Below are 14,530 nucleotides of genomic sequence, written 5' to 3'. Positions count from 1 at the left end.
TTCAATTTTGAATATAAATGAACGGCCATAAGGTGGATAAGACGGACTTGACTAGTTCATGTATATTTGTTTCTAATTTGCCTTAATTTAAAATGCCTTATTCCAAACAGCCCCCCTTTCATTTTGTACTTCATCCCTTCTCACCTCTGTTTCTCCTCGACCCTCTTTCCAGTGAGTAATTATACCAATGAACTGCAGCGTGAGTGTTGCTTGGATGGCATGAGGGAGACCCCCCTGTCTTACACTTGTCAGACGCGCAGTGAGTACATCTCGGACGGTGCATCCTGTGCTGAGGCTTTCCTGCACTGCTGCACAGAGGTGGAGAACCTGCGAGACGAATTGAAGCAGGATCAGCTCAACTTGGCCCGCAGTAAGAGATGGGTGATGAGGGAAGTGGGGGAAGAGGGATGGGTGGGTCATCCAGGGCCAGATAATAGACTGTACATAAAGATGGACGACATGTCTCCGCTTACTCCCACCATTTAGAAATTCAAATCCAAAATGTCCACATCTTCGTCGATGTCTTCTACTTGTGTGACACCGATTTATGATCTAGAGATATTTGTATCTTTTTGAAGTTTTCTTCATTTTTACATCTGTCGAGTTTAATAAATGTTGAGTTTAATAAATGTCATCAACATAAAAGGCAGCTCTAGAGGAGGCCAGATGTATCCCGTATACTGCAGCCAGCCACAAGGTGGCGACCAAGACAGGCTTCACTTTTGTGTCCATCTCTATTTAAGATCTATGGGTCAGACTGGTGCAGTGTTAATTTTGGCAGCTATTTTTGATTTAGTCTTAGTCTTAGTCTTGAAACAAAAATGCATTTTAGTTTTAGTCACATTTAGTCATTTTTATCCTTAGTTTTAGTCTAGTTTTAATCGACGAATACTAATTACATTTTAGTCTAGTTTTAGTCGCATTTAATAGCCACATTAAACTCCTTATCTTCCCTTCTCAGGCCCAGGGAACCCCTGTGTCTACAACTGCATACTAGTCTAGCTTGCAGTACTTAGGTTGTTCATTAGATATCCTTAAAGGTCTATAGCAGGGGTCGGCAACCTTTACTATCAAAAGAGCCATTTTGCCCCCTCTTCCCCCCCCAAATGAAATTTGGCATAAAAAACTGTTGGCATTTTATTTCTATTTTTACCTGTTACAACAAAGGGAAACACCAAATGCTTATGAAGAGGAGAAGAAAATACACAGGCAAGTGTAGGCATACTTTGCAATAAATTAAACGCAGAACCATGTAGGGCTATTTGAGTCCTCCCCATATTTGTGGGAAATGTATGAAATAAGAAGTACCATATTTTGAAATAAATAAAAACATAGCTGCAGCCTAATATATTTTAGTTGGCGAAATGTGAAAACAAAAAGTGAAAGCAGATCAGACTGGAGGCGAACACAGATACTGAAGCTCGGTAGAAACCAACTGCAGCCTCTGCTCTGATCAAGAAGCTGCAGCGCTGATCCCTGAGCAAAGAAACTCTGTGTTTTCACTGTTTCCATAGTTAGGAAGCAGCCGGTGAGTCAGTGACCGGCCTGCTTCACGTGAACGAGCTCTGATCTCACTGTGTCTCTGAGCGAGTGCGTGGGGGCGGAGCCCTGGGACCGATGCGCTATCTGGGAGCACACACACACACACACAGAAACACACACTCGCCCGGTCCTGGTTCTTCATGACGGCCTGATCCGATGATGTTTTAAAAAATTATTGTGACTTAGTCAACCACCAACATTTTCGTCCCGTCTCGTCTTGTCAACGAAAGTTGAAATAGATTTAGTCATAGTTTTTATTTTCAAAGATCCGTTTTCGTTACGTCTTCGTCTCGTCTTAGTCACAGGAAAAAGGTTGTTAACGAATATTTTTCGTCATAGTTTTCGTCAACGAAATTAACACTAGTCTAGTGGTTTTGAGACAATCAAAGTGGTAACCTTCCTTGTTAATGACTCTCCAGGTGAGGAGGATGACAACAGTTACATGGACAGCAATGAAATTGTTTCTCGCACTAAGTTCCCTGAGAGTTGGCTGTGGTCAGACATCGAACTGCCTTCTTGCCCGCAACAAACACCGAACTGGTGAGGCAACTAATATAGACATTCAAAAATACTATACTCTGTTCACGACACCACCAATGTTTAAAACCTCTCTGAGTCTGTGCATTTTTTTTGTTTGATTCAGTGACTCCACATCCATTGTGAAGAGAGTGTTCCTTTGCAAGACTCAATCACAACCTGGCAGTTCACTGGCATCAGTCTGTCAAGAACCCGCGGTGAGGACTCGTCGTACCACGATCAACTTAAATCTCTCTCATCCCCCATTTTCTTGCTTCTCTGTTTCACCACTTCTTATCCTTCTCATCGTTAAGGAATCTGCATTGGCGAACCATTGGAAGTGATTGTCCGGAAGGACTTCTTCATCGATCTCAGACTGCCCTACTCTGCTGTCCGTGACGAGCAGCTGGAAGTAAAGGCGATCCTCCACAACTACACCCCTGATGTTATCACAGTAAGTCTGAGCACGATGCTTTGTTGTTTCACGATGGAGTCAATGAGAGGATGATAATTTTTCTCACTTATGTCAAAGAAAGCAAAAGTAGATATTTCAGTGGTTGTTTCTCCTGGCTTTCATAGGGTTTTTTGTGGGAAAAAAGTCTAACAAAGTCTTAAACACTGCATGAAAAGAAGCGTTTGTGTCATTATGTGTCGCAGGAAAGTGTTGGCACACTCTTCGGTTAACAGCTTTTCACACGAATCTGCAGGCAGCAAAGGAAACTCTCCTGTTTCCTGCAGTTTTCAAGCCTGATATCTGTTGTGAGGTGACCCCCCTGCTCCTACGCCTAGAGGAGGCTTTCACATGCAAATGACAATGCTCTGAGCTTCACAAATGCTAATCAGGATAGTTCCCCTCAGAGCAGATAACACCTTTTTCTAAGAGGCAGCAACTTAATTATCTGGCTGAGTACACCAGGCTGAAAATATATATAAAACCTGAAATTTTAAATTGTTCTTAAATAAGTAAGTGTGCTATAATGAATTACATTGTATACCACGAACAAAGGTCAATGCTGTCAAATGAAACAATGCACTTTATTACAAATTTTTATTGTCATCCAAAACAATCCTGAATCTCAACCACTGTACAGAGTGGCATGATTACAGTCACTTTTTCAATTGTGCTGGTTAAATGCACAGAGGATTTGTTAACCACACCTCTACCAGCAATCCGCTCAACAGGAAGAAATTATGCTAGGTATGATGTGTCTGTGTCCTGTAAGCTCCAAACTTCTATCGGCTTTCCATAAAAATATCTGTCCTCCCAAAATACTGGCATCAAATTCACATGTCAATGGCACACTAAGCTGTTTTCCATGAATTATAGTGACAAAACATACCAGCGTACGCGATTATTACGTGCGAATGAGAGTAGCGCATCGGGCTACCGTCCGCACCCGCAGCCAGACTGCCGCGGGACAACACAACTCCGCTGATCCAGAAGATAGCGAAGCAGGCCTGCGTCACCTACGTGGCGCAAACACAGAGCAAGCTCATCTCGCTGGTGATCGCGTTGTGGGCGGCGGACCTGAAAATCGCTCCCCGGAAAAGCAAGCCGAGCTCCGGGGCGGCGAGCCGAGCGCCGGGGAGGCGGGGCTCCAGACCCCCCCGGTCACCTACAAGCACATCGGCGAGACGGAGGTGTTCAGCATTGGGGTGTTCCTGCTGAGGCCCGGCGCCTCCGTACGTTACACGACCACCCGGACATGACCGGGATGCTCATAGTCTTTACACCGCCTCATGTCTGCTGTGTTGTGGCTCCACACACACACACACACTCTGTCTGTTACGTGACTTGTGTTCGAAAGGGTTAAAAATCACAGTCTGAGGAGTGGGACCATTTCATTAACTTCAGGAAACTGTTTATACATAGAGTTGTACTGATTGACTTTGTGGCCTGTGCATTTCTCCGTTTTTTATTTATAACTTTATTTACTTTGATTTTACAAAATATTTTCAAAGTATAGTAGAGGCAAATTCTATGTTTCAGTTGTGTGAAATGTTTCTGACTTGGGAGCAGTAAGACACCTATAATTTTAAATATTATTTAACACTAAATGTATCTAATATTGTGTTGGTCATATTTAAATCATTCATTACGTTTTGTTGGGGGAAAAAAATTGGTTCAAATAAAAAAATTGCGTATTAAATCGCAATCGCAATATTGGGGGGAAAAAATCGCAATTAGATTATTTCCCCAAATCGTTCAGCCCTATCCCATATGAAGGTTTAAAAGCTGATGTAACCGCTGCTTTAAGATGACAAGGACAGTTGTGGAGATTTACTGTGAAAACCTCACGTCACCCGCTCTCGTCATCAGCTTCGTAAACGCCGTGCAGCGTCGAGTGTCCCGCAGACAGGAAGCGGCTCTTGTTAGCATGGTCGGGACGAGTGACTCTGTTCTCGGGGTAAATAACTTGCTGAAGTCGACACGACGCTTTTCCCTGGAGGAGAAGATGAGTGCGTGTGTAAGCAGAGCCGCGGGCCCGGTGTGGACGAGTCGAGGCGGAGAAGACGGACGCACAGTCCCTGAGTTAAGGTAAGAGCTAAGCTAGGAGACGCCATTGCTAGCTACCACTAAGCTAACTCGTACATCTGAAAGCATGCCAGCAACTTTGGGATAGCGAGAAAGTTGCTAAAATACGAACACAGCATCGAGTGCTTGAGCAGAACTAGTGCATGTGTAAATATGTATGAATTACTTAGATGTAACAGTTTGTTCTCGTTAAGTTTTTTCATCAACGTGACTTATTTCTCTGTTTTCACAGCCTCAGCCCCCCCCACACACACAGAAACAAACACAACGTGGCGGTCACTGCGCGTGAGGCCGAGACGCTGAAAGTCCGGATTTAAAGTGCGAAAATTAAGCCATTGAATGTAAGTCACTGTTTATGAATTGTTTTGGTGTTTTTTTGCTGTGGATCTTCCAACGGTGATGCAGCGCGGCTATTTCCATTTATTAATAATAAAATCATGTTACTCATGTTGTTTTCCAGCTGCCTGTCCATGACGTACAAAGACACACTATGAGCCAGTTTGATCCAACAAGACCTTGCATCAGCATTGAGGAGTTCAGGAGTTGTCGGAGAAGAAAGAGGGTAAGGTTATATTCATTAAATAATTTTTCCAGTTACATCTATAGCTGTATGTTGTCATTGAACTGTGCTAATTTTACTGAATGTGTTTACAGCTGATTGAAGCGGGACAGATGACATGGATCCATCCTTCCACAGCCAGGAGCTCACCGACCTGTGTGCCACACTTCAAATAAGACTGGAAGCTACACTGGATCTCACAGCTACACACCACAGACGTCTACACACTGGAGAAGATTCACACAGAGTCCCACAAAGAAGTCATGACCCAGAGGCTGCAGAGAAACATTTCAAGCCTCACCTGAGTTTTTGTACAATATTTGTGCTGTATATAAATAAAGCTTTGACTCCACATATACCTTGTTCACATATGTTCCCTGTACAATATGTTCACCTATAACATCAAGCATCACATGAATGTTTAGTTTTAATTAACTGCAGTGCTTTTGGTAAAGGCTTACTAATAAATAATAATGAATATTAATATATACATTTTTATTATTAATATTGTGTGGGAGGGGCTTACCCCACGTGTGGAATGCTGTGACCCCACGTGTGCACTGCAATGACCCATAGGGTGACCAATAGCAACACTTCTACCAGCCAATCACGAGTGACATTTAGTTTTAAGGGTCTGTGGTTTCCTCCAATGGTGAGTAGAGAGAGGTTCTTGCCAGCGGCTGAACTCCGATTCATATGCTAATTCGATCACACGTCGCGATCGCTCCGCGAGGCTCTGCGAGACCCCCCGCGGCTCTCTCCTTTGTTCTCCATATCCCCCATAAGGGACGTTCAAGTCGTTTCTCTCAGCTTATTGTCACTGGCGAACGCCGAGGTAACGTCATGAAAACCGTAGGTAAATGCAGGGGATTAGGCCTGTCCCAAGAGATTTCCTGTGACAATAATACTGCTTTTAGTCTAGTGAAATTGGTTGAATTTTAGGCTGTAAAGGGTCTTAAATGTGGTAAAATGCAACATACTAAGTCTTGAATATGTTTAGGTAGGTCATTTAATTCTAAATCATTACCATTTTTCATTTCTAAGAGAAATGTTTTGGCTTCATGCATAGCTTCTTATATCTCTACATGTGTAGTTCTTTCTCTGTGATGTAGATATTAGCACGCTCTAATAAAACTACAAACAAGACCAACATGGGACTGATAGCTGAGTCAACACCTTGTTCAGAGTTTGTTACAGTACACTGATACTGCCTGTAGTTTGTGAGATAGTTGGTATTTCCAGGGTTATTCTCTACTCTGCTACTTCATTTCATTCATTATGGTCAAAAAAGTCTGAAATCTTACTTGTGAAACCATGAAGAAACCCTGGATATGTGTAGTAGTGTCTGACATGTCTCCTTCGCATTCTCAAGGTCAAAATGTTCTTTTGGACAACAATCTGAACCATTAAATTAGTGTTAATTTCTTTTACCTGAAATTGTCAAATATGAGAGGAATCATCGAAGAAGAATCCGCATCCTCTTGAGGCAGATCTTTGACCGACTGCACATATACCTCACTCATTGATGTATCTCTGTGTCTTTCTCAAGGTGCGTGTGGATCTGCTTGAGGAGGAGCATGTGTGCAGCTCGGCTTCTAAACACGCAAGGTATCGTCAGGAGGTCAGAGTCGGGCCACACACCACACGATCTGTCCCCTTCGTCATCATTCCCATGAAGGAAGGACAATTCAGCATTGAGGTCAAAGCAGCTGCTAAAGACTCATCACTCAATGATGGAGTCAAGAAGATGCTGTGGGTGGTGGTAAGAGAAACATACTCTGTAATTTATCTATTTTGCACCACATTTAGCAGGTGTAAGCAGGTATTTAAAAGCAGGTTAACCTGTTACAAAGGTGAATGACACTTTCCCATTGCCTGAAGAGGAGTTTGCCTTTTTCCCCCCTGGTGCATCATGTTCTACGTCACTAACTACTGTCTTGCTAAATTGTCACGTTCAATCGGGTGTCACCTGTCCATCACTGCCAGTCGGATCAAACCCATTTCTGCTGCAGAGCCATTTGACTCTGGAGTGAATAACAATTGTATCCATTCCCATTGCAGGAAAAAGCCAGATGTTAGTTAGCAAGATGCAATAATCGCATTATAAGGTCGGGCAGTAGTGAGACCTTAATGGGGTCGGGGGCGTGTCATACGGGCCACATCATGATTGACAGAAATGGCGAGGAGTAGTGTAGACAAGCTGTGTGACCAGGCTTAGAATTATTTGTATGATGTGTCGTTGATTTTTCTGTCTTGATCTTACATTTGCTAAATGTTGATCTCCTTGAGAGTCTCCATCTTTATTTATGTTTACCGGAAGTGGCAGAACCATAGCAAGTATAACACTCACCATGCAGCCGGTTGCCTACACGTACTCGACCTGAGGCCTGTTACTGTGTGATGTGGATGCATGTGTGGCTGCTTTCAGCCGTTTGCAACCAGTGTAACTTGAGTATTTGTATGTAGCCATTTCAATTTGCAACATATCCTGCTCTCATTAGGTGTGTCAATATCATTCCCAATAACTCCATCAGGCTCTATAAAGGCATTCACCCCCTGCCATCAAATCTGAAGGTTCTGAGCCACAAAGTTCGCAAAGGCCCAGCATAAATCAGATGGTTTGGGAAGGATTTCCTTTTTGTGTCACCAGCTTGTCCCGTTCTTACCATCTCATCGTTAGCTACTATGGCTGCGCTTACTGCGCCCAGCCACTCGTATACCGAGCACGTTGGCTTTGCCTCTGGCAAGCAATGAATCCTGGGATAGGTTTGGCCAGAGAAGGATTCACCCATTGGATCCCAAATGCAGCCCCTTAATTGGGACACAGCTTTTGTGTCATTAGAAACTATAATTCTAAAATGCAGTCCTCATTTTCCTATTTCCTTATTGCTTTTCACATATATAGCTGTCGATGGCAAAATACTGATGATGACTAGTGATTTCATGAATGGGCAACAAACAGCGATCTCCTGTAGTAAAGTAAGTTTGGCGAAGTAGAAATCTTTAAGGGCTTTACTTTGACTTCAAATGCAAACTCTATCACCGTTTCAAAATGCAACATCAGCTGAGAAAAAGAATCAGACCAATAAGGATTGAATATTTTAACAGACAAGCCGCTCTGTATTTTATTGTTAACCAGCATAATATATTAGTTAAAAAGTAGTTGTGATTTGTGATGTTTGTTTCTGCTTTTTTTTTTCCAGCCAGAAGGTGTTCTGGTTAAAAAGCCACAGATTATACCACTAGACCCCTCTAAAAAAGGTGTCGGTGAGTTTACCACATAAATAGTTCCATTTGATAGTAATGTAGTAATATTGTGTTTTTATTATTTCTAGAATTTATCCTGTTTCTCTCTTCAGGAGGTAAACAAGTGATAACTATCAACAGTGGAATCCCAAGGAACGTGTTGGTTCGGAACACATCTACTAGCACACAGATTTCTGTGACAGGTGGGATTATGATACATTTGGACATGTCGTGTATCGCATGCCCGTAAAATGAATTCATGTTTATTTGCAAGTTTCCTCCTGTTGATTTAAAGTGCTTTGGTTTTTCCGTTTGTGTGTGTGCTTGCAGGGATTGAAAACATTGCTCCAATGGTAGAGAACGCAATCAGTGGGCAGTCGATGGGTAGCCTAATCCGCCAGCCAGGAGGCTGCGGAGAGGAGAACATGATCTACATGACCCTACCACTCATTGCAACCACTTATTTGGACAAAACCAACCAGTGGGAGGCTGTGGGCTTTCAGAAACGAAACGCAGCCCTCCAGCATATCAAGACCGGTAAGATCACTCAGATGTATTTACTCGCACATACCTAATTTAACTGTGGCTGAAGTGGTATCAAAACAAATGAGACACAACATGCTACCCTGCTCCACATATCCGAGCTACAACACTCAAGCTGTTTTCAGACTTGAACTCAAGAGAATATCACACAATTGGGTCCGTACTTTCTCCAAAGTTTTTCTTCCAAATATGAACAACACAGCAGGAGATTCTCCATTTATATGTCACATCTTGCCTCTGTCTTCAGCAGACAGAGGCAAGATGAGCGTCCTGACGAATGAACACATATCCCGCAGAATGAAGTTTGACAGGGATATGAGAACGAGGGATGCTGTGTTGCGATGTGGGAACTGGTGCGAAAACCTTGGCATTGTCCAGGAGCGTAGCTCGTTGTTGTGCTGCTGACCAAGAAACTGTAGTGTCAGGGACAAAATCCCCAGGGACTCTCAATGGCTGGCCATACACGAACTCGGCAGATGAAACCTGTAGGTCTTCCTTAGTGGCGGTCCTAAGCCCCAACATGACCCATGGAAGCCTGTCGACCCAGTTACCGTCCTTGAGGCTGGCACGTAGAGCAGCTTTCATAGATTGGTGGAACCGCTCGCACAGCCCCTTAGCCTGTGGATGGTATGCCGTGGTGCGGTGAAGTTTAGTCCCCAGGTTCTCTGCCACCGAGTTCAGATGTAAACTGCGGGCCCCGGTCAGACGAAATGTCAGATGGGACGCCGAACCGAGCAACCCAGGTGATGATAAATGCCCGAGCCACATCAGCCGCTGCTGTTGACACCAACGGCACAGCTTCCGGCCAACGTGTGGTTCTGTCAACCATGGTGAGAAGGTGTGTGAAGCCCTGAGAGGTTGTCAGGGGCCCAACCAGGTCCAGGTTAACATGGTCGAACCTTCTTTCGGGTACTAAGAAATGTGCCAGGGGGGCCTTAGTGTGGCTGTGGACTTTAGAGCGTTGGCACACCACACATGTTTCAGCCCACTTCCGCACATCCTTTTTAAGTCCATGCCAGACAAACTTTGCTGCTACCAACTTCTGTGAAGGTCTTTTTCCTGGGTGTGACAGGCCATGGACAGCGTCGAAAATCAGTCGTCTCCATCCTGTGGGAAAGACTGGTCGTGTCTGGCCTGTGGAAACATCACATAGGAGTGTAGTGCCAGCAGCACCAAAAGCAACATCCTCCAACCTCAGTCCTGTCTCAGCCGTCCTCAGCGCCTGAACATCTGGATCCGAAATTTGATCTGCTGCCATGCAATCATAGTCCACACCAAGCTGGACGGCTCCAGTGATCACTCGGGAGAGGCAGTCAGCCACCGGGTTGTGCTTGCCTGCCACATGTTGTATATCTGTTGAAAACTCCGAAATGAAGGAAAGCTGGCGCTGCTGGCGGGCAGACCACGGCTCTGCTACTTTAACCATGGCGAACGTCAAAGGCTTGTGGTCCACGTACGCTGTGAAACTTCGGCCCTCTAGCAGGAAACGAAAGTGTCGGACGGCATGATAGCGGCCTAGCAGCTCTCTATAGAATGTACTGTAAATCAGCTCACTTTTTGTTTTCACATTTCGCCAACTAAAATATATAGGCTGCAGCTATATGTTTTTATTTATTTCAAAATAGGGTACTTCTTATTTCATACATTTCCCACAAATATGGGGATGACTCAAATAACCCTACATAGTTCTGCGTTTAATTTATTTCAAAGTAGGCCTACACTTGCCTGTGTATTTTCTTCTCCTCTTCATAAGCATTTGGTGTTTCCCTTTGTTGTAACAGGTAAAAATAAATAAAATGTCAACAGTTTTCTTTATTGTTGTTCTATAATTTCATAAATGCAATAATCTACAGATTAGTATAGTATAACTTTATATAAAATTTTATCAGCTTTGTTATCAAATATGTTTTGCGGCTCCAGACAAATTTTATTTGGGGGAAGAGGGGGCAAAATGGCTCTTTTGATAGTAAAGGTTGCCGACCCCTGCTATAGACCTATAGGAGGGATATCTAATGGACAACCTAAGTACTGAAAGCTAGACTAGTATGCAGTTGTAGACACAGGGGTTCCCTGGGCCCGAGAAGGGAAGATAAGGAGTTTAATGTGGCTATTAAATGTGACAAAAACGACTAAAATGTAATTAGTTTTCGTCGACGAAATCTAGACTAAAACTAAGAAGGATAAAAATGACTAAATGTGACTAAAACTAATATGCATTTTCGTCTAAGACTAAGACTAAATAAAAAATAGCTGCCAAAATAAACACTGCTGCCAGGCCCCCTTGACCCACTGCTCATGCACCGCTCCAACTGCATAGTCCAAAGCATCGCTCGTGATGGATGTCGGTACATTGGGTGCGGGGTGTGCCAGCATCGTCGCCTTAGCCAAAGCTGCCTTAGCATCCTCAAACGCTTTATTCCTTTCCTCCGTCCAAATCACTGCGTGCCTGGCCGCTTTACCCTTCAGAGCATCATAAAGGGGTTGCATTAGCTGTGCTGCATGTGTTACGCCCCTAAAATCAGGGGAAAGGACAGGAAAGAAGCAAACACGTTGATGGAGGCTTCAAGTCCAAGTGTATTGCACGATCAAATATTAACAAATCAGGAAAATCGTACACATGACATATACAAGATATAAAAACACACATGTGGCATTCATGAACAAACAACACCACACACACAGCGCCGCATGCTGCCCGCACATCTAGACCATGCGCCGTCTGCTGCCCACCCAGTAAGCATGGCGCATCGGGCCAGCTCTTTCATGTTTTAAACTTCCTAAAACGAACTATCAAAACTACCAGTAACAAATAGAACATCACCAGGGCTCTCACTTGGACCTGAAACCTGCATCAACGTGTCTGCTTCTTTCCTGTCCTTTTCCCTTATTTTAGGGGCGTAACACATGCGGAATAAAGAGGTGGTAAAAGTTCACCATGCCCAAAAACTCCTGCAGAGACTTCACTGAGAGTGGGCATGGGAAATTTGTTACAGCTTCCACCTTTGAAGGGAGAGGAACTGCACCGTCCTTTGCCCAAACTGTTACTTGGCTGGGTTTATAATCAGGCCATGCTGACTGAGTCGCTCAAAGAGTGTCAAAAGGTGAGACGTGTGCACTGTCTTAGAAGCACTAGCCACCAGTATATCATCCAGATAAACAAATAAAAAAGGAAGGTCCCTCAGTACTGTATCCATCAGTCGCTGGAAAGTCTGTGCTGCATTTTATAAGACCGAACGGCATCCGAAGGAATTCGAAGAGGCCAAATGGTTTGATAACCGCTGTCTTGGGTACATCCAGTGGGTGCACAGGCACCTAGTGATAGCCACGGACTAGGTCCACCTTGGAAAATATGACTTTATCAGCCAAACGGGCAGAAAAGTCCTGGATATGAGGGACAGGATAACGATCGGGTGTTGTTGAGTCATTGAGCCGGCGGTAATCGCCGCACGGGCGCCAGCCACCGCCTTTCTTTGCCACAATATGCAGCGGTGAAGACCATGGGCTACTGGAACGACGAATAATCCCAAGGCGCTCCATGTTCTCAAACTCAGCCTTAGCAATCACCAGCTTTACCAGGTCTAGGTGCCGGTTACGGGCATGAACTGGTGGGCCTGCTGTAGACATATGATGTTCCACGCCATGTTTGGTGCTGTTAGATGAGAACGTGGGCTTTGTTAAGCTCGGAAATTGTATCAGGAGGCGGTGGAACTCATCCGTGGTAGGTATAATGCTGGACACCCCCACAAAGTCTGATACTCCGATTGAGCAGGTATAAGAACAAAAAGTCACTGCATCAATTAGGCGGTGGCCTTTGATATCTACTAACAGCCCATAATTGCACAGGAAATCTGCCCCTAGCAGGGGAACAGTAACTTTGGCTGTTATAAAGTCCCAGCTGAAATGTTGGTCCCCAAAACACAGCTCCACGTACCTTATCCCGTAGGTGCGGATGAGGGTGCCGTTGGCAGCTTGCAGCAGGGGCCTGTGCCTGTCGCTCAGCATGTCCACTTGTGATGCGGGCAAGACGCTTATCTGCGCTCCCGTGTCGCACAGAAAGCCCTGCCAGAAATGGAATCCTGAATAAACAGCAACTTGCATGTCCTGCCGGCGCTCATGGCAGCTAGTGAGCGCGGGCCGAGCCGTTTCCCATCTTGCTGTAACTGCATGGGGAGCAACACCGTTTAGCTTTAGAACCATACCATGCATGGTAAAAACACAGGTGGGAGCTCTGTTGCCTCTTCACAGCTGCGGCGCTGACCACGGCCGTGTCCCCGTGGCGCCATGGACCGTCACCGGGTGAGTCCCAAGCTGCCGCGCAGCTCTGCTGTCCCGCCAGGAAAAACTTATCGGCTTCCTCAGCCAGTGCCCGGCAATCCGTGATGCTCGTGTTGGCCAAAGCAGACCGCACCTGAGTCGGCAGCTGCTTGAACATCTGCCGACTCAGGTGCGGTCCTTGCAGAAGCGCCGGCTTGTGGTTTCCCAGGAGAGACAGCATCTTATCCAATAACTCCGAAGGCTTGGAGTCGCCGAGGCTGTTAAGTGACAGAAGCCGGCGGGCGCGCTCAGAGTCGGAGACCCCGAAAGCCTTCAACAGGTGATCCTTCAGCGCACCATATTTATCGTGCTCTGGATGATTTTCCAATATGCTCACCACTCTGCCCGCTGTTGCGCTATTGAGAGCCGCGACAATATAATAATACTTAGTGGTATCCGCTGTAATGTCTCTCAGCGCGAACTGCGCCTCCATCTGAGCAAACCAGGCCACTGGTTGCGATTCCCAAAACTCCGGGAGCTTAAGCGCGACTGCGTTTATCGCCACGTCCAGCGTAATCAAGGTCACCAATGTAGGAGTCGAGGGAATCATGTAATCCGGAGATCTTCTAGTTTTGTGCGCCTCTCGGCGTGTGTTTATTTTCACAAACAAATCGACCACACAGAGACTTCCGGGTACCACCAAAACATCAGCTTTTAACCACCCCCAGTGCACTCGTTACCTTGGTAACCCCACAGCTCCTTAAAGCCCATTAGTGTAAATCGTCTTTGGTTAAATATTTATTATCACCTGTCCCCTATACATACACAATTAAGGTTTTCACCCAGTTTTTACAAACAAACTGCCATCAGTTATATTCAGTAAAAGCATTGTGTGTTTTGTTTGTGTCCAGGCTACAACAATGAGCTTGTCTTCCGTAAACCTGATGGCTCTTTTGCTGTGTACGTCAACTACAAAAGTAGCTCCTGGTGAGGCATCATAACATCTATGAACTCATATGTAAACATCCTCTAATATGTAATGTAATGTATCATAACGTATATTCTACTATACTATGAGAGGAAGGGTATATTTCATTAGCAAATTTATAGAACGAAACAATTATCCCCTCTCCCCTCCCTAAGGCTGACAGCGTACGTTACCAAGGTGTTTGCCATGGCCAGCAGTCTGGTGGCAGTGGAGAGCAAAGTGATCTGTGACGCTGTGAAGTTCCTAATTCTCAACGCGCAGCAACCTGACGGCGTGTTCAGAGAAGGCGGACCGGTGATCCACGAAGAGATGATTGTGTGTACACTAATTTCATCAACATAAGTCT

General features: G+C 44.9%; 1 pseudogene; it reads left to right on the top strand.

The window, feature by feature from the left end:
- The window catches only part of LOC133026375 (complement C3-like), a 56,098-nt pseudogene that overhangs the window by 16,266 nt on the left and 25,302 nt on the right, over positions 1–14,530 (top strand).

Source organism: Limanda limanda, chromosome 2, assembly GCF_963576545.1.
Source record: "Limanda limanda chromosome 2, fLimLim1.1, whole genome shotgun sequence".
In the NCBI taxonomy this organism is placed as follows: Eukaryota; Metazoa; Chordata; class Actinopteri; order Pleuronectiformes; family Pleuronectidae; genus Limanda; species Limanda limanda.
Note: the sequence above shows the minus strand (reverse complement) of the source record. Positions and strands in the feature narration are given on the sequence as shown.